The 11,987-nt window shown below is 48.9% G+C and overlaps 1 protein-coding gene across 1 annotated transcript in view; it reads left to right on the top strand.

Annotated features, from left to right (window-relative positions):
- Positions 1–1,347: 1,347 nt before the first annotated feature.
- NDST2 (N-deacetylase and N-sulfotransferase 2) overlaps positions 1,348–11,987 on the top strand; it is a 111,827-nt gene continuing 101,187 nt past the window's right edge. The window contains exon 1 of the mRNA XM_030453049.1: positions 1,348–1,545. The gene's annotated coding sequence lies outside the window, so the exon portion shown is untranslated. The remainder of the gene's footprint in view (positions 1,546–11,987) is intronic.

Raw genomic sequence — 11,987 nt, 5'->3', positions numbered from 1 at the left:
GGAGCAGCCGCCTCAGCGCTCCCCTCGGCCGCCTCAGCGCTCCCCTCAGACGCCTCGCGCTCCCTCAGACGCCTCGTGTCCCTCAGACGCCTTTGTCCCCTCAGCCGCCTCAGGTGAATTGCAGTGGAGGTGTCGGAAAGGAGTGACTTCCAAGCTTTCCCTGCTTATTCCATAGCGGCACAGGTCCCTGTAGAGCAAATTTAGACCTCATATTGTTGGGATTTTTTGCTTTTTTTTATTTTTTTGAGCAATTCCTGGGAGGAAGCCCCCTCAGCCGCCTTTGTCCCCGCAGCCACCTCAGGTGAATTGCAGTGGAGGTGTCGGAAAGGAGTGACTTCCAAGCTTTCCCTGCTTATTCCATAGCGGCACAGGTACCTGTGGAGCAAATTTAGACCTCATACTGTTGGGATTTTTTGCTTTTTTTTATTTTTTTGAACAATTCCTGGGAGGAAGCCCCCTCAGCCGCCTCAGCGCTCCCCTCAGCCGCCTCAGCGCTCCCCTCAGCCGCCTCAGCGCTCCCCTCAGCCGCCCCGCGCCCCCTCAGCCGCCTTTGTCCCCTCAGCCACCTCAGGTGAATTGCAGTGGGGGTGTCGGAAAGGAGTGACTTCCAAGCTTTCCCTGCTTATTCCATAGCGGCGCAGGTCCCTGTGGAGCAAATTTAGACCTCGTATTGTTGGGATATTTTGCTTTTTTTTTCTTGAGGAATTCGTGGGAGCGGTCCCCGGACAGCGGAGCTCCGCGGGGCTGAGGCCTCATCGCGCTCCCTTCGCGCCTTCGCAGCCGTTCTGCTGCCCTCGGGCTCTCCCCACTCCTGCTCGCCTAACACAGATTTTCACTCAAAAGCGGGTGTTTTTAGGTCAGGTTCAGAAGCAGAACGCTGGTAGGTCCCTTTCTCTCTCCTCTGCCGATGTGGCTCCCGCTTTCGCCTCCTCCTACAATTTTCTCCGTGTTTTTTCTTTATTTTTTTTAACGTTGGAAGCTGCACCGCGCGTGTGTTTGTTTTTCCCGGGAGGGCAATGCCGCAGGGGATGCCACAGCCGTGTCAAATCCCTACCTATGGCTTTGCTGCCCGGCCCACGCCTTCCGCCCTGCCCTGTAATCCCGGGACGCGGCCCTTCCCGCAGCACAACCGCAGCCGGCGGACGGCACCTTCCCCATTCCCCCCCCTCCTTTTCCCGGCCTTGTGCCGACCCTTCTCCGCTTCTTTTCCCAAGCCGCAGCCCCGCCTGCCGTCCTCCCCACTCCCGGCCCCCCCATCCCAATCCCCAAGCAGCGGGAGGACGGGGCCTGCAGGCGGCCCCCGGCCTGAGGCGGCTGTGGGCGTTCCCACCGCCCCTCCCCGCCCCCGCGCAGAAGATGGCGGCGGAGCGGCGCGGCGGCGGCTCCCCCAGCGGCCGGAGGGACGCCCAGCGCCCGGCACCCGGCGGGCCGCGGCCGGCCTGAGACCTCCCCGCCGAGCCAGGGGGACTCCCGCCCGCCTGCCCTCCCTTCCAGGAGCCGTGCCCTGCCCACGCCGACCCGCCCGCCGGGGCCTCCCTGCAGCAGGTGAGGTGGAAAAGGAGGAGGTGGTGGGAGGGCAGCGCGGCGGCCCGGGCCGGCTCGGGGGGCTGTGAGGGAGGGCGAGCGGTGCTGGAGGGACCGGGGAAGTTGTGTGGCGGCCCGGGGCGGGGAGGGGGCTGAGAGGGACTGGGCGGCGGGGGCCGAGCTGAAGCAGATGGTGGGGTGGGCGCTGTTCCCCCCACACCCATCCCCTGAGGCGCGGCACTGCCACCTGTGCGGCCCGGGGGCCACCCGGCAGCCGTCCCCCTCTCTCAGCACTGCCCGGGGGTTTCACAGTCCTCCCCGGTTTGCTCTTCGTTGGTGCCGAGCAGCCGACACGCGGCCCGGAGCAACCGCGGCTCCCGCCCCTCGCTGCCCCTTTTTCCCCCGGAGCAGGGTCCCGTGTCGGGGCTGCGCTCCCGGCCTCGTTCCCGGCTTTTGTTTGCGGCCCGGGTGTTGGGGAAGGGCCGGGTGGGCCGGGTATGGCGTCGACCCAGGGCTCTGGAAGGCAGTGGGGCAAAGGATGCTGGTGTGTCCCCGTCGTGTGGCCGCAGCTGGGCGGTCTGCGCTCCACAGGCTGCTGCCTGGGGGCTGCTGTGGAGTGGAGGAGGAAGGCACAGCAAAAACGATGCCGCATCGGATGCTGAGGGGAGGTGAGGGATCGTTCCTGTAGTCCGTCCCATCCTCCGGTCATTAAAACGTGGTAAAAGTGACAAATAAAGCACGAGGCGCCCCTGCGTGCTTCTGCAAGAGTGAATAAACGCTTGTGCTGCCCGAATTAGAGCTGTGCAAATGTCATGTATCTGAATTTAACCGCAAGTTAGGCTGCTCCACACTGGGATTCTTTGTGATCAGCCTTGCCAGAGAAGTATTCAGAGCTGTTTGGTTGTACGTGCATTTCTCATTAGGAAATGTAACCTTGCCCTTTGTGGCAAACTGGAAACTTCTGATTAATTTAGAATCATAGAATCAGCTGGGTTGGAAAAGACCTCTGAAATCATCAAGTTCAACCCTTGATCCACTACCCCCCGTGGTTACCAGACCGTGGCAATGAGTGCCACATTCAGTCTCTTCTTGAAAACCTCCAGGGATGGAGAATCCACCACCTCTCTGGGTAGCCCATTCTAATGCTTGGTTACCCTCTCTGTAAAGAATTTTTTCCTAAAAGAAGAAACCTAAAAATTTTTCAGGTTATGTGCTGTCAACTCAATTATCTGCACTGTCCAGGCTGGGAAATTTTGGGTGATGGAAGAATCTTTAGATAGCACCAATACAGTGGGACACCTCATGCACAGAAATACTCTGAGACACAGAAATAATTACAAGCTCAGCATCAGCCCCAAGAGCTTATTGGGTTGGGTGTCCATGTGGGCTCATGTTGCTGGTGTGAGCTGTCTCTGCAGCCACACCACTCGGTGGTCCTGGAGCCAAGCCCTGTAGGACCACTGTGGAGACACCTGAGGCCCTCCATCTGCCATAGGTTTGGGCAGTATTTCTTTCTCAGTGCACTGTTTCCATGGCACTGAATGCTGGGTTTTTAGGAAGGCTTTTTTAGTTTGTACTTCAATGCCACTGCAAAGTGATTGCTCGGTGGTAAGAGCCAGGCTGCTTCCAAGATCAGCCCAGCTCCACGAGATCACATCTGAGCCAGTGGAAAAAACTCTGTGCTCCAATCTGGCAACCAGTGTAAAATGTCCTGAAACTTTTCCACTGTCAGCAACTGTGAACATGTACATATCTCTTGAGGTCATTGTCCTGCACACTTGCTGCTGTCTTTTGAAAATCTTCTTCCTCATCCCAAATTCCTCTTTTTGTGCTTTCTTCCCTTTTAATTTTTGCTCTTCCCAAGTCCATAATTCTGTTTTTCTTGCTGCTGCTTCTCCAACCAGTTTCCTAGTGTGTCTTTTCTTCCTCTATTTTGCTGTTTTCTTCAGCCCTTGTAAAACTGTGGGGTTTTGTCTTTGTGTGTATGTATGATTTTGAACTGGGGCATTTGGAAAAGCAATGAAAATGAACTGCAGAAGAGAAGCAGTGGTGCATCTGTCCACAGCCAGTTTTTCATTCTAGTTGCAGAAATGGTGTCTGCTCTTCGGTCTGGGATCTCAGACCTGGTGGCAGAGTGGAGATCACAGGGGCCAATCCTGCCCTCCAGTATTCCTGACTGTGAGGAGAGAGGAATTCTAGAGCACCTGGCAGGAAAACGGGGACAGAGGAAAAGCTGAGAATCACTATTTTAGGCTGTGGAATATTACCTGCGGGTGTTTTCCAGGGCATGAGGCTGTGTGCTGGCAAGCTGTGTGTTTTTCAGCTACATCGAGTACTTGCAGTGATGGTGCTGTCTGCTGCCCGTTTTTTCTGGAAGGCTTGTTTTAGTGGTGTGGTGCCCAGCCTTCAGTCTGATCTGCATCAGAATTCATGCAGGTGACCTGGTGAAAAGCCCTGAGCCTAGTTTTGTATTAGCATTTCCAGTTCCATGCTCTTTCAAAAGAGAAAAAGGAGGTGGGTGGTTGGGAAGGAAGATACCCAAGTGCGGATGAGGCCCGCAGTGTGTTATCTCCTCATCACTGAGCGTGTTCCAGGGATTTTAATGCCTATCTGGGATCTCTGTGGTGTATCTGGAATATGCAGTGACTCTGTGAGCAGGGCTGCATAGATAAGCTAATCCGTTTCATTTTAATTGGCAGAGTTGTTTGCACATGATCTCTTGCTCATTTTCTGCTTTTAAAGGAATTCGTATCCATCCCTGATTACAGCTCAGGTCAAAATCCCTCAGCACTTGTAGCAAATCTCTTTTAATTGGTCTCATTTAGCTCTCATAAGGTTGTGTTTTAGTTCTCTCTCTTCCGAATCCTTTTTCCCTAGTCTGTAATGTAATAATTTATTGCAGGATTTATTTATTTTTTATAGAGACAAGGGAACAGCCTCTGGCTGTCAGCAGCCTTTGCAGTGTATCCGATTTCCATCTCAACAGGCAGCTGCAGTGAGTTTGGGGGTGCCAGGCTGCAGCAGTAGCACACAGGCAGTCGCAGTGATGGATCTGTCCCCCAGTTGTGGAAAAAATCAAAGTGAATGCCCCCATTTTGCCATTTTGCAGCCATTGCCGAAGCAAGGGGTTCAGTTTTTCCCTTTCTAGTTGTCTTTCCAGCCTCTGGGAATACATCTGAGTTGCTGCTGCTGTCTGATGCCAGGCTTTGAGCAGCACAGAGCTGGTAGAAGCTTAATGCTGGGAGTGTGATGTTATTAGAAGGCCTGGAGCAACCTCAGCTGCCTCTGTGAAATTCGTTGTCATTTTGCTGGGAGCAGTGGCTTTGGTTAATTGAAGGTAATGTGAAGAGGTGAAGCTCTGCCTTTCGTTACTCTTGCACCCAGGTGCTTCACCTCTGGCCTCTACCATCCCTGTCTGCCACTGCAGCTCAGCCTGATGCTCTGCCATCACCTCTGGAAGCCTCAAAAGATGCAGGTTTGGTTTTGGTTTGTTTTTGCCCCCTGCCCTTACTCTGGCAGCTTTCCCACTACAGCAGAACCAGAAAGGAATAATAATCCATGGCCTCTGCTGGAGAGTCAGAGATCCCAGGCTGGGTGGTGCAGCAGCAAAGCTGCAGGCAGACTTTCTGCTTTGCTGATCCGGAGGCAGGAATCTCCAGCAGAGCTGGGGAGCACGGTTGTGGCTTAAATTGCCACTGAAACACTTTACTGGAGTGATACATCAGAGCCTTAACCATTCTTTCTGCACAGTGATATTTGAAGGTCTCAGGCCTCCAGCAATTGCTGTTTGAGGGCTGTTTTTCAATGCAGACTCATATCCAGAAAGGAAATGGTATAGATCACTAGACTCAATCCATATGTGCCCTATTAAAAATGCAGTTGAAACCTCTAGACATGAATGACGAATTAATCTTCTGCACCAGGAAGATATCCTCCATCACACCCCTGCCTGCTTTTATATTTTTAGGTAGCTAACTGATCTAGCAGCAAATGCAAAGGGTTGATAAGATTATAAAATGCAGTTGGGACCTTCTCAAAATATTTGTGGCTTCCACTGGGCAGTGTCACAAGATCTGTTTTCACAGAAGTGGGAATTGGTATTTGCTTTGCTTTTTTTTTTTTTTTTTTTTTTTTTTTAAGCTGCCCCAAGTCTCCAAACAAGGAGAGAGATGGTCATGGTCTATCTCTATATATAGACTCAGCCTGTTTTTGAATTTGTTGAGGAAAAGGAGTAAGTAAGGGCAGCTTGATGTAGCACTTGCTTATTTACTGACAACACTGAGATGTTCAGGAATACCTGGTTCTTCCAAGTGTGTTTGTGGCTGAATGCAACTTCTTCCTACTGGGGTTACAGGCACTGAATAACTGTGTTTGCAGCTGCTCTCAGGCTAAGATGTTGGTGCCTTAACCTAGCCTAAAATACTTCACTAAGTATTTTTGTGGAGGGAACTTAGTATTTGTCATTAAATGCCAATTATGAAGTTAAACATTAACACTTAACAGCCATTAGATACCAACACTCCTGTTCTTTTCCCCAGAGTCCAAGAAGAGTGAAAAGGAGAGATCCATTCTATCCTCTGCTCAGCACAGAGGGGCTGGTGCAGGTCCTACCACGGGGCTCTGTGATGTGTGTGTGTCTGTCTGTCTGTCTGTCACAGCACAGTTTCCATATTCAGCACTTGGGCACACGTTCTGAGTGTGGGTTGGGACTGGGAGAGTGTGATCCAGGGGGCTGATGGGCTCTGCACACAGCTGTACAGCTTTTGCCCTGCACTGCTTTAGTCTCAATTTTATTTTTTTTTCCCCTCTATCTTTGGAAGTGTCTGAATTAGTGGAAAAGATTATTATTGGCATTGCCTGTAAAGCAAGAGACTGTTTCCTCCTCTCCTACCATCCTGCCCCAGCTCACCTGAGGAGACCAAGGCTTGGAGGTACCTCCTTGGGGTGGGAGGGTTGTCACCAGGTGGAGGTAGTAGGAGATGAAACTGCATGAATCAGACAACATGCCAACAAGTCACAGCCCTCTCCAGGCCTTGGGATCACTACTGCTGTTATTTAGTGGTAGATGTTTTTCCTTTGTATTCAGCAGCTCCCTTGGGAGCTGGGATGGCGTAGCTGATGCAGTAAGGAAGGAGGAAAGAGGGACAGCAAAATGACAATTTTATCCTTTCTTAATGTCTTTTTGCATTTCTGAGCTGCCATCTGGTCAGTCTTCTTGCAAGCTTACAGCTGCAGCACCTGGCTCTTCCTCTTTCCTACATCCTTCATTTCTGCTTCAGAAACTCTGAGATGAAATTCCTCTGCATGGCTCACACTGTGAGACTTCCATGCCAGGACTATCAGATTATATGGCAGAGCAACTAGGCTTTCTCTGGTCACGTTTGGTCTTCCCCTTCCAGATTGTTCCACTAGCCTGGTATTTTATTGGTCTTTTAGCCTGCCTCTAATTAATGCTCATTTGTTTGGCAGTAGTTCGGAAGGGAAATCAGAGCTTCCATGTGGATTCTTAAGAGCTCTTCAACAGATTTTAACTTTTAAATTTTCAATAACTTTGGTATAAATTGCTCCCAGGAAACACTGGGATGAAAGGCCTCAGCTGTGGTAGACTCCAAGCAGTAGAGATCAGTTTGGAAAAGAAAAGGAAGTTGAGATTTGCTTCATAGAATAACGCTAATTTGTTCCTAGGCTGGGCTGCTTTCAGCCTAACACTTTTAATAGCTTTAGTGATAATTGATTTACATAAATTTGTCTCTTCTGATCTTAACTACCCCTCCCATCTTTAGAGCACTTTTTTTCTAGATTTTTAGGATTTTTTTAGCTCGTGCCAATGCCACCAACACCTTACCCTGACAGCTTCTGCTAACACTGAGTGTCACAGCGTGCTGTGCAACCCTCGACTGTCTCCTTTCCCTTGCCCCTGTGGTTAAGTTGTTCAGTAGCCAGGACTCCTCTGTGTAACTGGTAACCAGGACTTTACTTTGGTCTTGGCCAGCTATGCTTGTCCCAGGGAAGTCAGACCAGGTCATGAGCAGGTTGAAACTTTAGCTGCTGAGGTTGTAGTTGGCTGTGGAAGCAAGCTGCCCGCCAAAATGTCAGGGAAAGGCTTACGTGATACACTATTTTTTTTTTTCTGTGAAGAGACAGACTTCTCTCTTCTGCACAGTCTGTGTTTTGCACTGCTGGAGGTTTTAACTTTGAAAGAATAGTGAGGTCAGGCTGGTAGTGGCCCAGAGCAGGGGCTTGAGATGAATAATGTAATTTCACAGCAAACTGAATACCTCCTGACATAGCCCAAGGTGAATGAGGAGCACAGGGAAGGTTGGGAACTCTGTGCAGTCTAATTTAAGGCAGATACCTTGAGTGGAGAGAAGGTTGGTGTCTTGGCTGACTCCCTCCAATGTTGTCCTCTCCCATCTCTCATCGCCCGTGTCCTGTTTGCGTTTCTCTTCTGGGGATCACTGTGTGTGTGGCTCTTTCAAGTTCAGAGACGGCTTTGAAGCGGCATCGTCTGTCTGGGCTGCGGAGCTGAAATCATCCCCACCTTCCTTGTCGTGAGCTGCTTGTCCTTCCAGTTCTGGAGGGCTGCAGGAGGATTAAAAAAGAGCAGGCAGAAACAAGTGTAAACAGGCATCGATCAACGCCAAGGGGCCCTGTGTCAGGACTGCTGCACCTCCCTGTCTCATCAGCTGTATGGATTCCCTTGCAGGAGAGAGATGGGAGCTATCACCAAGTCAAATCTATATTTTTCAGTGGGATAAAGTGGGATCCTAGCCCAGTCCAGCAGCCAGGAAGAGGCAGATTCATTTTATTGTTGAAGCCTGGCATAAATTGCTTGCCTCCATGCCTCATCTGTTGTCCGGGACACCTCTGAAGCATCGAGCTTTTTCCTGCCCACTCTGTTTCAGTTACAAATAATGTATTTCAATTTGTTACTTGTAATTCAGTTGTGTTTAATTTTTAATTAAATGGTCTGGATTCAGTCAGTGATACTTCAGCTCAAACTGCATGTGCTGAGTCATAATCATCTACCTCATAGGCAGAGATCTGTCACTGCCTCCTGATTGCATTTTGTCTGCAGGTTTTTCATCCACATCCTTCCTTCATGTTCCTCTCCCAGACCTGGTTGCCACGTGGATCAAAGCACGATGTGACTTAAGCCCATTTCCCTGAACCAAGGCTACCATGCAGCTATCAGGATAGTTTAGTATGGTGTAATGGAACAGGAGATGTTTCCATGGCCCAACTCCACATAAACCTCCAAACACACAGCTTTGTGCAGGAAAACTTGCTTTCCCTCAAACAAAATATTGGTGTTTGCCTTTCCCAGCACTACTTTTATCCAGAGATTCCTCACTAACCACACGTGCCGGTACAGCGCCTGTGGTAGCAGGCAGAGCTTGCAAGTCCCTTTTGGTCTTGTGTTGCATCTGTGGGCAGGTTAAGAACAAGCTTAGTGTTCAGGAATTGTAGTAATTGCAGTTGGTGTCGAGTATAAAGTTTCTCTGAGGTTGTTACAGTGAGTTCTTTTGCACTCTTGTATAATTATCCTATTTATATGTCAGCCCTGGCTTTTTCCCATTGCTTAGATGAAGATGCTCTCTGAACACACTCCTCTTGGTTGGCATTTAAGCTGATGCTACCACTGAGGAAAGCAATCCAATCCTATACTGACCCCTCTCAGCAGAATCTTAGGATCACTAAGGTTGGGAAAGACCTCTAAGATCATGAAGTCCAACTGTCAACCCAACACCACTAAACCATGTCCCAAAGTGCCACGTCTGCATGGTTTTTGACCACTTCCAGTGATGGTGACTCTGCTTCCCTGGGCAGCCTGTTCCAGTACTTGAAAAAATGTTGGCACAAGCATTCAGCCAAGCAGAACCAGGAAACTGGTGTGGAAATTCAAAATAAACAGAACAAAATAAGCTTCCTTTTTTTTTTTTTTTTTTTTTTTTTGCTATGTTATCATTCTCCAGGAGAGAAAAGGTTACCTCTCAGCTGATGAGTAAGAAGCTCAGTCAGGCTCAAATGTTTTTGTGTTGGCACACCACAAGAGTGCCTTGAGGATAGGACAAGTTGTTGAGGTGTTAAGGCTGCTCTCTTTGGAGAAGAGGTGTGACCACTTAAACATGTGCCAAATTATTACCATAAGAGTACAATTTCACGTGTTAGAGGCTGAAGAGGAGTCTTATGCTCCTTCTCTTTGCATTAGACTGTCAGTTTCTAAATGTCAAGTTTATCTAGGCTAGGCTTTGCTAACAGTGGCCATGACAAACTCCAAAAGGATATTGGAAAGAGGCAGCATGATAAGAGCTGAGCTGCATGCCCAGCAGGCTGCAGCCCTTTGTTGCTGCCCCTGCTTTTCCACACTTAATTGCATCCTGGGTTAGTTTTTAGATCAGTGATTTTCTCTGAGGGAAAAGGTTGAAGAAATCACAGTAATAGTTGTTTCTAAAGATGTGTCCAGGGGAAGAGGAAAGCAGTCACTTTGATTGAGGCGTGGGCCAGACCTGGGGTCACAGGTTCTGCATCGTGGGTTTTTGTGTCCTGCTCCAGGACCTGCCAGCCACTCTGAGGAGTTGTGCTGCAAGCTCTTTGTGTTCCTGTGCAATTTACCAGAAAGACAGGATGCTTTATGTCGGAAAACTGGTTACGTTTCTATAGAATAGCTCTTTGGGGATTTTGCCCTACTTAGTTTTGCAAAAAACCATAATAATAATAAAAAAAGTTTCAGTGTTTTCCTCAGCATCTTTTCCTAGAACCCTGCTACTGAGAGGCTGACCCGTGATACTATTCTGGACTTATCTTTGGGAACTGAAATTGCTGTGAGTGCTCAGGCCCCTTCTTCCCCTTCCTGCAATTATATCTTCCTGAAATGCATCCTGTGCAAAGGTGAAGATCAGCAAGAGAGAAAGAAGTGGAAATTGAGAGCGTCTGCACTAAAACTGTATGCACTAGCTTTAGAAATCTATTTAAGCAAGCTTAAATAATAAAGACAAACACCTCTTCTCACAGCTGTAAATGACAGATGCAAGATTCTGTTTTTCCCCATGTCATTAGACATCATCTGGAGAAAGTGTACAGAGCTTGTTCATGGGCTGAAGAAGTGGTATCAGGGCTTTCACCATGGCCAAAATAAGAGGAGGGACCTCTCAAATGGAACAGGAATGATGTATGCACAAGCACTAGGATTTAATTTAACACTTAGATCTCCAAACTTAGATTTCCTGCAATGAATTTTTCTTAGGTAATATTTTAAGGAAAATCTTGATGTCTTGTGTGATCCCACCTGTCTTGAAAGAAGAGGAAAGAAAAGTTTTGTTTCCTGTGAAGTTACAAGAACAGATGGGGTGCTGCAGTGACATGTGAGGCTTTCTGCAGCCTGTGAGGTTGGCCTCCCTGAGGCTGCAGAGGCAGAGATCTGCAGGCAATGCATGACAAAAGCAGACCTGACACTTGACTGATCTGAATCTGGCTTTGAGTTGGTAATACTGCTGCCAAAGCCTCTTTGTCCTGTCTCTGCCACCCCAGAGCATCTTCAGCAGCAATAAAGCCATGTCATAAAAAAACTCTATAAATGTTTGTTAATTTTCATTTGGTTTGGAAAAGGCAAATTCTAGGAATCAGGACTGGTCATGTCATGGTGCCTTGTGGGGAGCAAGTCACACAGGGTGTTCTTTTGGCTTGGCAGACTTCCCACACAAGGTCAGCATCACCATTGTGTTGGTAGCACAGCTGTACTTGTACCAGCTGCAGAAGTTATAAATGACTGCTGGGGTGTTTTTTGAAGGCTGCAATATTTAAGTATTCAGCTTGAGGCATTTTAATTAAGGAAGCCTTATAACCAGAGCAAGTGGTTTAAAAGTTCTCTGCCTATTTCATGTAACTCAGATAGCTGATCATTGCTGTGGCTGAAAACCTTTGGTGTGGAGTGCATCTGGGAGCAGGTAGCTAAGAATCCCCTTTCTCTTCCCTCCTCAGGAACAGCTCTTTCTCCACACAAAGGTCCAATTGCTGCTATTCCTTGCACGGTGTGCAGAGCAGTGTGTGGGCAGCAAAGGAGAGTGCAAAGTGCTCTCCTATCTCCTGTTTCATGGTTCTGTCTGCCTGAGGCTTTGCAACCTTCATCCTTTTTAGTTAAAAATCTTTAAGCATCGGATGATCTGTTTGCAGAGGCTTTAGAGGATTGGAAATAGCAGGAACCTGTAGGCATTTGGCTGATTACAGCAATAAATAGATGCATCAGAGCCCCCCTGGCCCTTCCCAGAGCCAGGCAGCCCTAAGGTTATTTCTGCTGTGTTCACCTGCTTCACCCTAGTGAAATGTGTCAACCTCTTAACAACTGTAGGTAAGCCCTGTTCCTCCTGACCACTTGCACTGAGATGGTTTGTGAGAAAGGAGGAATGTGTGTGGTGAGGTTGAGAGAGCCTGTAGTGGTGTCATGGTTCAGTGCTGGGCTGGCA

The sequence above is a fragment of the Calypte anna genome, chromosome 6, assembly GCF_003957555.1.
Source record: "Calypte anna isolate BGI_N300 chromosome 6, bCalAnn1_v1.p, whole genome shotgun sequence".
Lineage (NCBI taxonomy): Eukaryota > Metazoa > Chordata > Aves > Apodiformes > Trochilidae > Calypte > Calypte anna.
The sequence above is the reverse complement of the archived record's forward strand: the minus strand, read 5'-3'. Positions and strand labels throughout refer to the sequence as shown.